Here is a 17,946-nt window from a genome sequence, read left to right as displayed (position 1 = left end):
GCCGGCGTCCCAATATATAGCGTAGGAGGCGACCCTTCCGGCGTCCCAATATATAGAGGAGGAGGCGACCCTTCCGGCGTCCCAATATATAGAGGAGGAGGCGACCCTGCCGGCGTCCCAATATATAGAGGAGGAGGCGACCCTGCCGGCGTCCCAATATATAGAGAAGGAGGCGACCCTGCCGGCGTCCCAATATATAGAGGAGGAGGCGACCCTGCCGGCGTCCCAATATATAGAGGAGGAGGCGACCCTGCCGCCGTCCCAATATATAGAGGAGGAGGCGACCCTGCCGCCGTCCCAATATATAGAGGAGGAGGCGACCCTGCCGCCGTCCCAATATATAGAGGAGGAGGCGACCCTGCTGGCGTCCCAATATATAGAGGAGGAGGCGACCCTGCCGACGTCCCAATATATAGAGGAGGAGGCGACCCTGCCGCCGTCCCAATATATAGAGGAGGAGGCGACCCTACCGCCGTCCCAATATATAGAGGAGGAGGCGACCCTGCCGGCGTCCCAATATATAGAGGAGGAGGCGACCCTGCCGGCGTCCCAATATATAGAGGAGGAGGCGACCCTGCCGGCGTCCCAATATATAGAGGAGGAGGCGACCCTGCCGACGTCCCAATATATAGAGGAGGAGGCGACCCTGCCGGCGTCCCAATATATAGAGGAGGAGGCGACCCTGCCGGCGTCCCAATATATAGAGGAGGAGGCGACCCTGCCGCCGTCCCAATATATAGAGGAGGAGGCGACCCTGCCGGCGTCCCAATATATAGAGGAGAAGGCGACCCTGCCGACGTCCCAATATATAGAGGAGGCGACCCTGTCGACGTCTCAATATATAGAGGAGGAGGCGACCCTGCAGGCGTCCCAATATATAGAGGAGGATGCGACCCTGCCGGCGTCCCAATATATAGAGGAGGAGGCGACCCTGCCTTCGTCCCAATATATAGAGGGGGAGGCGATCCTGCCGGCGTCCCAATATATCGAGGAGGCGACCCTGCCGGCATCCCAATATATAGAGGAGGCGACCCTGCCGGCATCCCAATATATAGAGGAGGAGGCGACCCTGCCGACGTCCCAATATATAGAGGAGGAGGCGACCCTGCCGGCTTCCCAATATATAGAGGAGGAGGCGACCCTACCGGCATCCCAATATATAGCGGAGGAGGCGATCCTGCCGGCGTCCCAATATATAGAGGAGGCGACCCTGCTGGCGTCCCAATATATAGAGGAGGAGGCGACCCTGCCGGCGTCCCAATATATATCGGAGGAGGCGACCCTGCCAGCGTCCAAATATATAGCGGAGGAGGCGACCCTGCCAGCGTCCAAATATATAGCGGAAGAGGCGACCCTGCCGACGTCCCAATATATAGAGGAGGAGGCGACCCTGCCGGCGTCCCAATATATAGAGGAGGAGGCGACCCTGCCGGCGTCCCAATATATAGAGGCGGAGGCGACCCTGCCGGCGTCCCAATATGTAGCGGCGGAGGCGACCCTGCCGGCGTCCCAATATATAGAGGAGGCAACCCTGCTGGCATCCCAATATATAGAGGAAGAGGCGACCCTGCCGGCGTCCCAATTTATAGAGGAGGAGATCTTGCCGGTGTCCCAATTTATAGAGGAGGAGGCGACCCTGCCGGCGTCCCAATGTATAGCGGAGGAGGCGATCCTGCCGGCATCCCAATATATAGAGGAGGCGACCCTCCCGGCATTCCAATATATAGAGGAGGAGGCGACCCTGCCGACGTCCCAATATATAGCGGAGGAGGCGACCCTGCCAGCGTCCATATATATAGCGGAGGAAGCGACCCTGCCGGCGTCCCAATATATAGCGGAGGAGGCGACCCTGCCAGAGTCCCAATATATAGAGGAGGAGGCGACCCTGCTGGCGTCCCAATATATATAGGAGGAGGCGATCCTGCCGGCGTCCCAATATATAGAGGAGGAGATCTTGCCGGTGTCCCAATATATAGAGGAGGAGGCGACCCTGCCGGTGTCCCAATATATAGAGGAGGAGGCGACCCTGCCGGCGTCCCAATATATAGAGGCGGAGGCGACGCTGCCGGCATCCCAATATATAGAGGAGGAGGCGACCCTGCCGGCGTCCCAATATATAGAGGTGGAGGCGACCCTACCGGCATCCCAATATATAGCGGAGGAGGCGACCCTGCCAGCGTCCAAGTATATAGCGGAGGAGGCGACCCTGCCGGCGTCCCAATATATAGCGGAGGAGGCGTCCGTGCCGGATTCCCAATATATAGAGGAGGAGGCGACCCTGCTGGCGTCCCAATATATATAGGAGGAGGCGATCCTGCCGGCGTCCCAATATATAGAGGAGGAGATCTTGCCGGTGTCCCAATATATAGAGGAGGAGGCGACACTGCCGGTATCCCAATATATAGAGGAGGAGGCGACCCTGCCGGTGTCCCAATATATAGAGGAGGAGGCGACCCTACCGGCGTCCCAATTTATAATGGAGGTGGCGACCCTGCCGGCGTCCCAATATATAGAGGAGGAGGCGACCCTGCCGGCGTCCCAATATATAGGGGAGGAGGCGACCCTGCCGGCGTCCCAATATATAGAGGAGGAGGCGACCCTGCCGGCGTCCCAATATATAGAGGAGGAGGCGACCCTGCCGGCTTCCCAATGTATAGAGGAGGAGGCGACCCTGCCGGCGTCCCAATATATAGAGGAGGAGGCGGCCCTGCCGGCGTCCCAATATATAGAGGAGGAGGCGACCCTGCCGGCGTCCCAATATATAGAGGAGGAGGCGACCCTGCCGGCGTCCAAATATATAGAGGAGGAGGCGATCCTGCCGGCGTCCCAATATATAGAGGGGGAGGCGACCCTGTCGGCGTCCCAATATATAGAGGAGGCGGCGACCCTGCCGGCGTCCCAATATATAGATGAGGAGGCGACCCTGCCAGCGTCCCAATATATAGAGGAGGAGGCGATCCTGCCGGCGTCCCAATATACAGAGGAGGAGGCGATCGTGCCGGCGTCCCAATATATAGAGGAGGAGGCGACCCTGCCGGCGTCCCAATATATAGAGGAGGAGGCGACCCTGCCGGCGTCCCAATATATAGAGTAGGAGGCGACCCTGCCGGCGTCCCAATATATAGAGGAGGAGGCGACCCTGCCGGCGTCCTAATATATAGAGGAGGAGGCGACCCTGCCGGCGTCCCAATATATAGAGGAGGAGGCGACCCTGCCGGCGTCCCAATATATAGAGGAGGAGGCGACCCTGCCGGCGTCCCAATATATAGAGGAGGAGGCGACCCTGCCGGCGTCCCAATATATAGAGTAGGAGGCGACCCTGCCGGCGTCCCAATATATAGAGGAGGAGGCGACCCTGCCGGCTTCCCAATATATAGAGGAGGAGGCGACCCTGCCGGCGTCCCAATATATAGAGGAGGAGGCGACCCTGCCGGCGTCCCAATATATAGAGTAGGAGGCGACCCTGCCGGCGTCCCAATATATAGAGGAGGAGGCGACCCTGCCGGCGTCCCAATATATAGAGGAGGCGACCCTGCCGGCGTCCCAATATATAGAGGAGGAGGCGACCCTGCCTGCGTCCCAATATATAGAGAAGGAGGCGACCCTGCCGGCGTCCCAATATATAGAGAAGGAGGCGACCCTGCCGGCGTCCCAATATATAGAGGAGGAGGCGAGCCTGCCGGCGTCCCAATATATAGAGGAGGAGGCGACCCTGCCGGCGTCCCAATATATAGAGTAGGAGGCGACCCTGCCGGCGTCCCAATATATAGAGGAGGAAGCGACCCTGCCGCCGTCCCAATATATAGAGGAGGAGGCGACCCTGCCGCCGTCCCAATATATAGAGGAGGAGGCGACCCTGCCGCCGTCCCAATATATAGAGGAGGAGGCGACCCTGCTGGCGTCCCAATATATAGAGGAGGAGGCGACCCTGCCGACGTCCCAATATATAGAGGAGGAGGCGACCCTGCCGCCGTCCCAATATATAGAGGAGGAGGCGACCCTACCGCCGTCCCAATATATAGAGGAGGAGGCGACCCTGCCGGCGTCCCAATATATAGAGGAGGAGGCGACCCTGCCGGCGTCCCAATATATAGAGGAGGAGGCGACCCTGCCGGCGTCCCAATATATAGAGGAGGAGGCGACCCTGCCGACGTCCCAATATATAGAGGAGGAGGCGACCCTGCCGGCGTCCCAATATATAGAGGAGGAGGCGACCCTGCCGGCGTCCCAATATATAGAGGAGGAGGCGACCCTGCCGCCGTCCCAATATATAGAGGAGGAGGCGACCCTGCCGGCGTCCCAATATATAGAGGAGAAGGCGACCCTGCCGACGTCCCAATATATAGAGGAGGCGACCCTGTCGACGTCTCAATATATAGAGGAGGAGGCGACCCTGCCGGCGTCCCAATATATAGAGGAGGATGCGACCCTGCCGGCGTCCCAATATATAGAGGAGGAGGCGACCCTGCCTGCGTCCCAATATATAGAGGGGGAGGCGATCCTGCCGGCGTCCCAATATATCGAGGAGGCGACCCTGCCGGCATCCCAATATATAGAGGAGGCGACCCTGCCGGCATCCCAATATATAGAGGAGGAGGCGACCCTGCCGACGTCCCAATATATAGAGGAGGAGGCGACCCTGCCGGCTTCCCAATATATAGAGGAGGAGGCGACCCTACCGGCATCCCAATATATAGCGGAGGAGGCGATCCTGCCGGCGTCCCAATATATAGAGGAGGCGACCCTGCTGGCGTCCCAATATATAGAGGAGGAGGCGACCCTGCCGGCGTCCCAATATATATCGGAGGAGGCGACCCTGCCAGCGTCCAAATATATAGCGGAGGAGGCGACCCTGCCAGCGTCCAAATATATAGCGGAAGAGGCGACCCTGCCGACGTCCCAATATATAGAGGAGGAGGCGACCCTGCCGGCGTCCCAATATATAGAGGAGGAGGCGACCCTACCGGCGTCCCAATATATAGAGGCGGAGGCGACCCTGCCGGCGTCCCAATATGTAGCGGCGGAGGCGACCCTGCCGGCGTCCCAATATATAGAGGAGGCAACCCTGCTGGCATCCCAATATATAGAGGAAGAGGCGACCCTGCCGGCGTCCCAATTTATAGAGGAGGAGATCTTGCCGGTGTCCCAATTTATAGAGGAGGAGGCGACCCTGCCGGCGTCCCAATGTATAGCGGAGGAGGCGATCCTGCCGGCATCCCAATATATAGAGGAGGCGACCCTGCCGGCATTCCAATATATAGAGGAGGAGGCGACCCTGCCGACGTCCCAATATATAGCGGAGGAGGCGACCCTGCCAGCGTCCATATATATAGCGGAGGAAGCGACCCTGCCGGCGTCCCAATATATAGCGGAGGAGGCGACCCTGCCAGAGTCCCAATATATAGAGGAGGAGGCGACCCTGCTGGCGTCCCAATATATATAGGAGGAGGCGATCCTGCCGGCGTCCCAATATATAGAGGAGGAGATCTTGCCGGTGTCCCAATATATAGAGGAGGAGGCGACCCTGCCGGTGTCCCAATATATAGAGGAGGAGGCGACCCTGCCGGCGTCCCAATATATAGAGGCGGAGGCGACGCTGCCGGCATCCCAATATATAGAGGAGGAGGCGACCCTGCCGGCGTCCCAATATATAGAGGTGGAAGCGACCCTACCGGCATCCCAATATATAGCGGAGGAGGCGACCCTGCCAGCGTCCAAGTATATAGCGGAGGAGGCGACCCTGCCGGCGTCCCAATATATAGCGGAGGAGGCGTCCGTGCCGGATTCCCAATATATAGAGGAGGAGGCGACCCTGCTGGCGTCCCAATATATATAGGAGGAGGCGATCCTGCCGGCGTCCCAATATATAGAGGAGGAGATCTTGCCGGTGTCCCAATATATAGAGGAGGAGGCGACACTGCCGGTATCCCAATATATAGAGGAGGAGGCGACCCTGCCGGTGTCCCAATATATAGAGGAGGAGGCGACCCTACCGGCGTCCCAATTTATAATGGAGGTGGCGACCCTGCCGGCGTCCCAATATATAGAGGAGGAGGCGACCCTGCCGGCGTCCCAATATATAGGGGAGGAGGCGACCCTGCCGGCGTCCCAATATATAGAGGAGGAGGCGACCCTGCCGGCGTCCCAATATATAGAGGAGGAGGCGACCCTGCCGGCTTCCCAATATATAGAGGAGGAGGCGACCCTGCCGGCGTCCCAATATATAGAGGAGGAGGCGGCCCTGCCGGCGTCCCAATATATAGAGGAGGAGGCGACCCTGCCGGCGTCCCAATATATAGAGGAGGAGGCGACCCTGCCGGCGTCCAAATATATAGAGGAGGAGGCGATCCTGCCGGCGTCCCAATATATAGAGGGGGAGGCGACCCTGTCGGCGTCCCAATATATAGAGGAGGCGGCGACCCTGCCGGCGTCCCAATATATAGATGAGGAGGCGACCCTGCCAGCGTCCCAATATATAGAGGAGGAGGCAATCCTGCCGGCGTCCCAATATACAGAGGAGGAGGCGATCGTGCCGGCGTCCCAATATATAGAGGAGGAGGCGACCCTGCCGGCGTCCCAATATATAGAGGAGGAGGCGACCCTGCCGGCGTCCCAATATATAGAGTAGGAGGCGACCCTGCCGGCGTCCCAATATATAGAGGAGGAGGCGACCCTGCCGGCGTCCCAATATATAGAGGAGGAGGCGACCCTGCCGGCGTCCCAATATATAGAGGAGGAGGCGACCCTGCCGGCGTCCCAATATATAGAGGAGGAGGCGACCCTGCCGGCGTCCCAATATATAGAGGAGGAGGCGACCCTGCCGGCGTCCCAATATATAGAGTAGGAGGCGACCCTGCCGGCGTCCCAATATATAGAGGAGGAGGCGACCCTGCCGGCTTCCCAATATATAGAGGAGGAGGCGACCCTGCCGGCGTCCCAATATATAGAGGAGGAGGCGACCCTGCCGGCGTCCCAATATATAGAGTAGGAGGCGACCCTGCCGGCGTCCCAATATATAGAGGAGGAGGCGACCCTGCCGGCGTCCCAATATATAGAGGAGGCGACCCTGCCGGCGTCCCAATATATAGAGGAGGAGGCGACCCTGCCTGTGTCCCAATATATAGAGAAGGAGGCGACCCTGCCGGCGTCCCAATATATAGAGAAGGAGGCGACCCTGCCGGCGTCCCAATATATAGAGGAGGAGGCGAGCCTGCCGGCGTCCCAATATATAGAGGAGGAGGCGACCCTGCCGGCGTCCCAATATATAGAGTAGGAGGCGACCCTGCCGGCGTCCCAATATATAGAGGAGAAGGCGACCCTGCCGGCGTCCCAATATATAGAGGAGGAGGCGACCCTGCCGGCGTCCCAATTTATAGAGGAGGAGGCGACCCTGCCGGCGTCCCAATATATAGAGGAGGAGGCGACCCTGCCGGCGTCCCAATATATAGAGGAGGAGGCGACCCTGCCGGCGTCCCAATATATAGAGGAGGAGGCGACCCTGCCGGCGTCCCAATTTATAGAGGAGGAGGCGACCCTGCCGGCGTCCCAATATATAGAGGAGGAGGCGACCCTGCCGGCGTCCCAATATATAGAGAAGGAGGCGACCCTGCCGGCGTCCCAATATATAGAGAAGGAAGCGACCCTGCCGGCGTCCCAATATATAGAGGAGGAGGCGACCCTGCCGGCGTCCCAATATATAGAGGAGGCGACCCTGCCGGCGTCCCAATATATAGAGGAGGAGGCGACCCTGCCGGCGTCCCAATATATAGAGGAGGAGGCGACCCTGCCGGCCTCCCAATATATAGAGGAGGAGGCGAGCCTGCCGGCGTCCCAATATATAGAGGAGGAGGCGACCCTGCCGGCGTCCCAATATATAGAGGAGGAGGCGACCCTGCCGGCGTCCCAATATATAGAGGAGGAGGCGACCCTGCCGGCGTCCCAATATATAGAGGAGGCGACCCTGCCGGCGTCCCAATATATAGAGGAGGAGGCGACCCTGCCGGCGTCCCAATATATAGAGGAGGAGGCGACCCTGCCGGCGTCCCAATATATAGAGTAGGAGGCGACCCTTCCGGCGTCCCAATATATAGAGGAGGAGGCGACCCTTCCGGCGTCCCAATATATAGAGGAGGAGGCGACCCTGCCGGCGTCCCAATATATAGAGGAGGAGGCGACCCTGCCGGCGTCCCAATATATAGAGAAGGAGGCGACCCTGCCGGCGTCCCAATATATAGAGGAGGAGGCGACCCTGCCGGCGTCCCAATATATAGAGGAGGAGGCGACCCTGCCGCCGTCCCAATATATAGAGGAGGAGGCGACCCTGCCGCCGTCCCAATATATAGAGGAGGAGGCGACCCTGCCGCCGTCCCAATATATAGAGGAGGAGGCGACCCTGCTGGCGTCCCAATATATAGAGGAGGAGGCGACCCTGCCGACGTCCCAATATATAGAGGAGGAGGCGACCCTGCCGCCGTCCCAATATATAGAGGAGGAGGCGACCCTACCGCCGTCCCAATATATAGAGGAGGAGTCGACCCTGCCGGCGTCCCAATATATAGAGGAGGAGGCGACCCTGCCGGCGTCCCAATATATAGAGGAGGAGGCGACCCTGCCGGCGTCCCAATATATAGAGGAGGAGGCGACCCTGCCGACGTCCCAATATATAGAGGAGGAGGCGACCCTGCCGACGTCCCAATATATAGAGGAGGAGGCGACCCTGCCGGCGTCCCAATATATAGAGGAGGAGGCGACCCTGCCGCCGTCCCAATATATAGAGGAGGAGGCGACCCTGCCGGCGTCCCAATATATAGAGGAGAAGGCGACCCTGCCGACGTCCCAATATATAGAGGAGGCGACCCTGTCGACGTCTCAATATATAGAGGAGGAGGCGACCCTGCCGGCGTCCCAATATATAGAGGAGGATGCGACCCTGCCGGCGTCCCAATATATAGAGGAGGAGGCGACCCTGCCTGCGTCCCAATATATAGAGGAGGAGGCGATCCTGCCGGCGTCCCAATATATCGAGGAGGCGACCCTGCCGGCATCCTGTAACATACCTGGCGGCGTCCTTGCATGGTGGTCCATCTCCCACTGTGCAAGAGGGCGCACTTGATCTCCTGTCCAGAATGTCTCTCTGGCTTCCCTCCATGCTGTCTGTTTGTGTCTGTTTCTGCTGCTTAAGGGCGGCGCCCGATCACTTCCTGCCTTTTGTACCTGCTGTGGGTCACACCCCTTGTGCGTCCTCAGCCTATTGCTGTCTGTCACTTGGTATATAGCTCAGCAGCTCCCTTCTATCCCTGCCTGAGCATAGTGTTTCCTTCAGTGTGTGCTTGCACTCTGAAGGTGCCAGGTCCCGTTCTTTGTTTCCTTGTCTGCCTTTCCTGGAGGCTGTATTTCCAGGCCTGTCTGAACTGAGTCCTGTATGTCTTCTGCTTTGCGGTATCAGCTCCCGTGTCTGAACTGTGTCCTGTATGTCTCCTGCTTTGCGGTATCAGCTCCCGTGTCTGAACTGAGTCCTGTATGTCTCCTGCTTTGCGGTATCAGCTCCCGTGTCTGAACTGAGTCCTGTATGTCTCCTGCTTTGCGGTATCAGCTCCCGTGTCTGAACTGACTCCTTTCTGTGTTCTCTTGTCTGTCCTGTCTGAACACGCTCCTAGCCTGTTCCTCTCGCCTTCTAGTGGCCGATTTCCTAGACCCGCTCCTGTGTCTGGTCTGTCCTGTCTGAACACGCTCCTTGCCTGTTCGTTCCGCCTTCTAGTGGCCGATTTCCTAGACCCGCTCCTGCGTCTGGTCTGTCCTGTCTGAACACGCTCCTTGCCTGTTCGTTCCGCCTCTCTGGGGGCCGTATTCCCAGACCCGCTCCTGTATCCCTCTGCAGTGTCGGTCTCCTCCGTACACTCAGTTCCAGTCTGAACTCTCTCCTGTCCTTTACCTGTTTTGCCTCTATGTCCGTTCCCTTCCTTTTTCTGCAGAGTCTGAACTCGTACCTAACTCCTGCTTGTTGTCTCTGCAAGTACTGTGTGAGTATCTGGCTCTGTCTTTCCCTTCCTGTCTGTTCCGTGTGAACAGAGCCCTGTCCTCCCTGCTCAGCCTTGTCTGCACTCTAGCTGTGCTTGCCTGTAACCCTCTGCCTGTATTGTTCCTGAGTCCCGGTGTGTACTGGGTCCTATCCCGCCTGTGTTCCTACCTGCTAGTACCCGCCTGCCTGCATACTAGTCGTGCCTGCCTATACCCACCAGTCTGTGTGCCAGCCTACCAGCCTGTTCCTGTATTCCCCTGTGTGGGTCAACAGCCGTGTCCGGGGTCTGTCCTGGAGTAGCACCTGGTCCCTCTGCTCGGTTCCTCCTTGGTGCACTGGCGTCGTATGCCGTCGTGCGACCCTGGTCGGATCGGGTGAATACTTAGTCACGCCCCTCCAGGCATTCACTCTCCGGCACGGTCCAGTGGAATCACTACCAATCACACGCACACGCCGCTTAGCCCGGGCGTGTGCATAACAGCATGCTCAGGCCATGGTTCCCGTTGAGCCCCACGGCCTTCGCTCTTTGAGAAGTTTTTCCAGCGAATACATGCATTAAAATAAATAAATAAATTTTTTTTCCCCCTTTAGCTGAGTTCCAGGCGAATTACGCACCCGTCCAGATGGATCTATCAGCTCTCGTTCCTGCGGATCCGCCACGTTACTATGGGGATCCAAGACAGTGTCGTGCATTTGTGGAGCAATGCATGCTACACTTTAAGGCCTACCCTCTCTATTTTCCTTCCGATTGGGCTAAAGTGGCCTTTATGATTGACTACCTAGCGGGTGATGCCTTGAAATGGGTCACCCCCCTATGGGAAGCATGGGATCCTGTCATCCTTGACCTGCAGGCCTTCCTGGTGGCCTTTCGTATGGTCTTCGAGGACCCTAACTCTGAAGCCCCTGCTGAAGCTTCACTTCCCAATATCCCGGAGCAGCCCCGACGGGTAATGTGTGTGGGTAGCGCAATAGTCCTCCAGCCCAATGAGACTACTGCCCACCCAGAATCCTCACAGGGTGACTACGCTTTCCGGAATACTTCTCTCAACCTCAAGAGGCAGTCCAGACGTGCTAGACTTAGAGGCAAGCCGTCACGCCAGGGTCTGTCCTCCCTGAGACCTCCTGACCCCAACCTTGAAGTCCCTACTGAAGCTTCATCTCCCTGTATCCCGGAGAAACCCCAATGGGTAATGTGCGTGGGTAGTGCACCAGTTCTCCTGGCTGAAGAGACTTCTGCCCATCCAGACTCCACACAGGAGAACTTCCTGCACCCGGCATCAGATGCTTCTCTCTCTTTAACCGGTGTGCATGTCCAAGGATGCTCCAAAGCTGTGGTTACCTCAGAGTCTGTGCACCTCTACTACCTGGCGGAGGATCCCCTGTTGCCTCCTGAACCCTCCGGGATACCACTCGATGACAAATGGAGAGAGACTTCTCTACACCCGGTACTCAATACTTTGTCCGCTTCGTCCTGTGAGCCTGACAATGGGTACCCCAAAGTGGTAGTTACCTCCGAGTCTCTACACCCCTCCGACCAGGCGGAGGACCTCCAGTTGTCTCCTGAACCCTTCGGGGTGCTACCTGGTAGCGAAAGGACAGAGACTCTCCTATACTCTGTACCTGATACCTCGCTCGCTTCGTCCAGTGAGTCCAACCTAGTGTACTCCGAAGCAGAGGTTACTCCTGAGTCTCTACACCCCTCCGACCAGGCGGAGGACCTCCAGTTGTGTTCAGAATCCTTCGGGGTGCCACCTGGTGGTGAATGGACAGAGACTTTCCTATACTCTGTACCTGATACCTCGCTCGCTTCGTCCAGTGAGTCCAACCTAGTGTACTCCGAAGCAGAGGTTACTCCTGAGTCTCTACACCCCTCCGACCAGGCGGAGGACCTCCAGTTGTGTTCAGAATCCTTCGGGGTGCCACCTGGTGGTGAATGGACAGAGACTTTCCTATATCCTGTACCTGATACCTCGCTCGCTTCGTCCAGTGAGTCCGACCTAGTGTACTCCGAAGCAGAGGTTACTCCCGAGTCTCTACACCCCTCCGACCAGGCGGAGGACCTCCAGTTGTGTTCAGAACCCTTCGGGGTGCCACCTGGTGGTGAATGGACAGAGACTTTCCTATACTCGGTACCCGATACCTCGCCTGCTTCCTCCTGTGAGTCCGACCTAGTGTACTCTGAAGCAGAGGTTACCCGTGAGTCTCTACACCCCTCTGACCAGGCGGAGGACCGCCAGCTGTCTCCAGAACCCTTCGGGGTGCCACCTGGTGGTGAATGGACAGAGACTTTCCTATACTCGGTACCCGATACCTCGCCTGCTTCCTCCAGTGAGTCCGACCTAGTGTACTCTGAAGCAGTTGTTTTCTCTGAGCCTCTGCACTCTTCTGACCCGGCGGAGGACCTCCAGTTGTTTCCTGAATCCTCCGGGATACCACCAGATAACAAAGAGACAGTGACTTTTCCTCATTATGTACGTGATAACCCGTCTATTTCTTCCTGTGAGCTTGACAAGATGTACCTCGAAGCAGAGATTACCCTTAAGTCTCTGTCCCCCTCCAACCCAGTGAACGACTGGCCCTCGAATTCCCTGCGGAAGATTCTGGCAGGCCTGAAGAAGAGGGGGCGTAAGGGGGGAGGTACTGTAACATACCTGGCGGCGTCCTTGCATGGTGGTCCATCTCCCACTGTGCAAGAGGGCGCACTTGATCTCCTGTCCAGAATGTCTCTCTGGCTTCCCTCCATGCTGTCTGTTTGTGTCTGTTTCTGCTGCTTAAGGGCGGCGCCCGATCACTTCCTGCCTTTTGTACCTGCTGTGGGTCACACCCCTTGTGCGTCCTCAGCCTATTGCTGTCTGTCACTTGGTATATAGCTCAGCAGCTCCCTTCTATCCCTGCCTGAGCATAGTGTTTCCTTCAGTGTGTGCTTGCACTCTGAAGGTGCCAGGTCCCGTTCTTTGTTTCCTTGTCTGCCTTTCCTGGAGGCTGTATTTCCAGGCCTGTCTGAACTGAGTCCTGTATGTCTTCTGCTTTGCGGTATCAGCTCCCGTGTCTGAACTGTGTCCTGTATGTCTCCTGCTTTGCGGTATCAGCTCCCGTGTCTGAACTGAGTCCTGTATGTCTCCTGCTTTGCGGTATCAGCTCCCGTGTCTGAACTGAGTCCTGTATGTCTCCTGCTTTGCGGTATCAGCTCCCATGTCTGAACTGACTCCTTTCTGTGTTCTCTTGTCTGTCCTGTCTGAACACGCTCCTAGCCTGTTCCTCTCGCCTTCTAGTGGCCGATTTCCTAGACCCGCTCCTGTGTCTGGTCTGTCCTGTCTGAACACGCTCCTTGCCTGTTCGTTCCGCCTTCTAGTGGCCAATTTCCTAGACCCGCTCCTGCGTCTGGTCTGTCCTGTCTGAACACGCTCCTTGCCTGTTCGTTCCGCCTCTCTGGGGGCCGTATTCCCAGACCCGCTCCTGTATCCCTCTGCAGTGTCGGTCTCCTCCGTACACTCAGTTCCAGTCTGAACTCTCTCCTGTCCTTTACCTGTTTTGCCTCTATGTCCGTTCCCTTCCTTTTTCTGCAGAGTCTGAACTCGTACCTAACTCCTGCTTGTTGTCTCTGCAAGTACTGTGTGAGTATCTGGCTCTGTCTTTCCCTTCCTGTCTGTTCCGTGTGAACAGAGCCCTGTCCTCCCTGCTCAGCCTTGTCTGCACTCTAGCTGTGCTTGCCTGTAACCCTCTGCCTGTATTGTTCCTGAGTCCCGGTGTGTACTGGGTCCTATCCCGCCTGTGTTCCTACCTGCTAGTACCCGCCTGCCTGCATACTAGTCGTGCCTGCCTATACCCACCAGTCTGTGTGCCAGCCTACCAGCCTGTTCCTGTATTCCCCTGTGTGGGTCAACAGCCGTGTCCGGGGTCTGTCCTGGAGTAGCACCTGGTCCCTCTGCTCGGTTCCTCCTTGGTGCACTGGCGTCGTATGCCGTCGTGCGACCCTGGTCGGATCGGGTGAATACTTAGTCACGCCCCTCCAGGCATTCACTCTCCGGCACGGTCCAGTGGAATCACTACCAATCACACGCACACGCCGCTTAGCCCGGGCGTGTGCATAACACATCCCAATATATAGAGGAGGCGACCCTGCCGGCATCCCAATATATAGAGGAGGAGGCGACCCTGCCGACGTCCCAATATATAGAGGAGGAGGCGACCCTGCCGGCTTCCCAATATATAGAGGAGGAGGCGACCCTACCGGCATCCCAATATATAGCGGAGGAGGCGATCCTGCCGGCGTCCCAATATATAGAGGAGGCGACCCTGCCGGCGTCCCAATATATAGAGGAGGAGGCGACCCTGCCGGCGTCCCAATATATAGAGGAGGAGGCGACCCTGCCGGCGTCCCAATATATAGAGGAAGAGGCGACCCTGCCGGCGTCCCAATATATAGAGGAGGAGGCGACCCTGCCGGCGTCCCAATATATAGAAGAGGAGGCGACCCTGCCGGCGTCCCAATATATAGAGGAGGAGGCGACCCTGCCGGCGTCCCAATATATAGAGTAGGAGGCGACCCTTCCGGCGTCCCAACATATAGAGGAGGAGGCGACCCTTCCGGCGTCCCAATATATAGAGGAGGAGGCGACCCTGCCGGCGTCCCAATATATAGAGGAGGAGGCGACCCTGCCGGCGTCCCAATATATAGAGAAGGAGGCGACCCTGCCGGCGTCCCAATATATAGAGGAGGAGGTGACCCTGCCGGCGTCCCAATATATAGAGGAGGAGGCGACCCTGCCGCCGTCCCAATATATAGAGGAGGAGGCGACCCTGCCGCCGTCCCAATATATAGAGGAGGAGGCGACCCTGCCGGCGTCCCAATATATAGAGGAGGAGGCGACCCTGCCGACGTCCCAATATATAGAGGAGGAGGCGACCCTGCCGCCGTCCCAATATATAGAGGAGGAGGCGACCCTACCGCCGTCCCAATATATAGAGGAGGAGGCGACCCTGCCGGCGTCCCAATATATAGAGGAGGAGGCGACCCTGCCGGCGTCCCAATATATAGAGGAGGAGGCGACCCTGCCGGCGTCCCAATATATAGAGGAGGAGGCGACCCTGCCGACGTCCCAATATATAGAGGAGGAGGCGACCCTGCCGACGTCCCAATATATAGAGGAGGAGGCGACCTTGCCAGCGTCCCAATATATAGAGGAGGAGGCGACCCTGCCGCCGTCCCAATATATAGAGGAGGAGGCGACCCTGCCGGCGTCCCAATATATAGAGGAGAAGGCGACCCTGCCGACGTCCCAATATATAGAGGAGGCGACCCTGTCGACGTCTCAATATATAGAGGAGGAGGCGACCCTGCCGGCGTCCCAATATATAGAGGAGGATGCGACCCTGCCGGCGTCCCAATATATAGAGGAGGAGGCGACCCTGCCTGCGTCCCAATATATAGAGGAGGAGGCGATCCTGCCGGCGTCCCAATATATCGAGGAGGCGACCCTGCCGGCATCCCAATATATAGAGGAGGCGACCCTGCCGGCATCCCAATATATAGAGGAGGAGGCGACCCTGCCGACGTCCCAATATATAGAGGAGGAGGCGACCCTGCCGGCTTCCCAATATATAGAGGAGGAGGCGACCCTACCGGCATCCCAATATATAGCAGAGGAGGCGATCCTGCCGGCGTCCCAATATATAGAGGAGGCGACCCTGCCGGCATCCCAATATATAGAGGAGTAGGCGACCCTGCAGCGTCCCAATATATATCGGAGGAGGCGACCCTGCCAGCGTCCAAATATATAGCGGAGGAGGCGACCCTGCCAGCGTCCAAATATATAGCGGAAGAGGCGACCCTGCCGACGTCCCAATATATAGAGGAGGAGGCGACCCTGCCGGCGTCCCAATATATAGAGGAGGAGGCGACCCTGCCGGCGTCCCAATATATAGAGGCGGAGGCGACCCTGCCGGCGTCCCAATATGTAGCGGCGGAGGCGACCCTGCCGGCGTCCCAATATATAGAGGAGGCGACCCTGCTGGCATCCCAATATATAGAGGAAGAGGCGACCCTGCCGGCGTCCCAATTTATAGAGGAGGAGATCTTGCCGGTGTCCCAATTTATAGAGGAGGAGGCGACCCTGCCGGCGTCCCAATATATAGCGGAGGAGGCGATCCTGCCGGCATCCCAATATATAGAGGAGGCGACCCTGCCGGCATTCCAATATATAGCGGAGGAGGCGACCCTGCCAGCGTCCATATATATAGCGGAGGAAGCGACCCTGCCGGCGTCCCAATATATAGCGGAGGAGGCGACCCTGCCAGAGTCCCAATATATAGAGGAGGAGGCGACCCTGCTGGCGTCCCAATATATATAGGAGGAGGCGATCCTGCCGGCGTCCCAATATATAGAGGAGGAGATCTTGCCGGTGTCCCAATATATAGAGGAGGAGGCGACCCTGCCGGTGTCCCAATATATAGAGGAGGAGGCGACCCTGCCGGCGTCCCAATATATAGAGGCGGAGGCGACGCTGCCGGCATCCCAATATATAGAGGAGGAGGCGACCCTGCCGGCGTCCCAATATATAGAGGTGGAGGCGACCCTGCCGGCATCCCAATATATAGCGGAGGAGGCGACCCTGCCAGCGTCCAAATATATAGCGGAGGAGGCGACCCTGCCGGCGTCCCAATATATAGCGGAGGAGGCGTCCGTGCCGGATTCCCAATATATAGAGGAGGAGGCGACCCTGCTGGCGTCCCAATATATATAGGAGGAGGCGATCCTGCCGGCGTCCCAATATATAGAGGAGGAGATCTTGCCGGTGTCCCAATATATAGAGGAGGAGGCGACACTGCCGGTATCCCAATATATAGAGGAGGAGGCGACCCTGCCGGTGTCCCAATATATAGAAGAGGAGGCGACCCTGCCGGCGTCCCAATATATAGGGGAGGAGGCGACCCTGCCGGCGTCCCAATATATAGAGGAGGAGGCGACCCTGCCGGCGTCCCAATATATAGAGGAGGAGGCAACCCTGCCGGCTTCCCAATATATAGAGGAGGAGGCGACCCTGCCGGCGTCCCAATATATAGAGGAGGAGGCGGCCCTGCCGGCGTCCCAATATATAGAGGAGGAGGCGACCCTGCCGGCGTCCCAATATATAGAGGAGGAGGCGACCCTGCCGGCGTCCAAATATATAGAGGAGGAGGCGATCTTGCCGGCGTCCCAATATATAGAGGGGGAGGCGACCCTGCCGGCGTCCCAATATATAGAGGAGGCGGCGACCCTGCCGGCGTCCCAATATATAGATGAGGAGGCGACCCTGCCGGCGTCCCAATATATAGAGGAGGAGGCGATCCTGCCGGCGTCCCAATATACAGAGGAGGAGGCGATCGTGCCGGCGTCCCAATATATAGAGGAGGAGGCGACCCTGCCGGCGTCCCAATATATAGATGAGGAGGCGACCCTGCCGGCGTCCCAATATATAGATGAGGAGACGATCCTGCCGGCGTCCCAATATACAGAGGAGGAGGCGATCGTGCCGGCTTCCCAATATATAGAGGAGGAGGCGACCCTGCCGGCTCCCAATATATAGAGAAGGAGGCGACCCTGCCGACATCCCAATATATAGAGGAGGAGGCGACCCTGCCGGCGTCCCAGTATATAGAGGAGGAGGCGACCCTGCCGGCTTCCCAATATATAGAGGAGGAGGCGATCCTGCCGGCGTCCCAATATATAGAGGAGGATGCGACATTGCCGGCGTCCCAATATGTAGAGGAGGAGGCGATCCTGCCGGCGTCCCAATATATAGAGGTGGAGGCGACCCTGCCGGCGTCCCAATATATAGAGGAGGAGGCGATCCTGCCGGCGTCCCAATATATAGAGGAGGAGGCGATCCTGCCGGCGTCCCAATATATAGAGGAGAAGGCGATCCTGCCGGCGTCCCAATATATAGAGG

Source organism: Phyllobates terribilis, unplaced genomic scaffold, assembly GCF_046119375.1.
Source record: "Phyllobates terribilis strain yellow unplaced genomic scaffold, ASM4611937v1 Scaffold_12__6_contigs__length_324123572, whole genome shotgun sequence".
NCBI classification, from domain to species: domain Eukaryota; kingdom Metazoa; phylum Chordata; class Amphibia; order Anura; family Dendrobatidae; genus Phyllobates; species Phyllobates terribilis.
The sequence above is the reverse complement of the archived record's forward strand: the minus strand, read 5'-3'. Positions refer to the sequence as shown.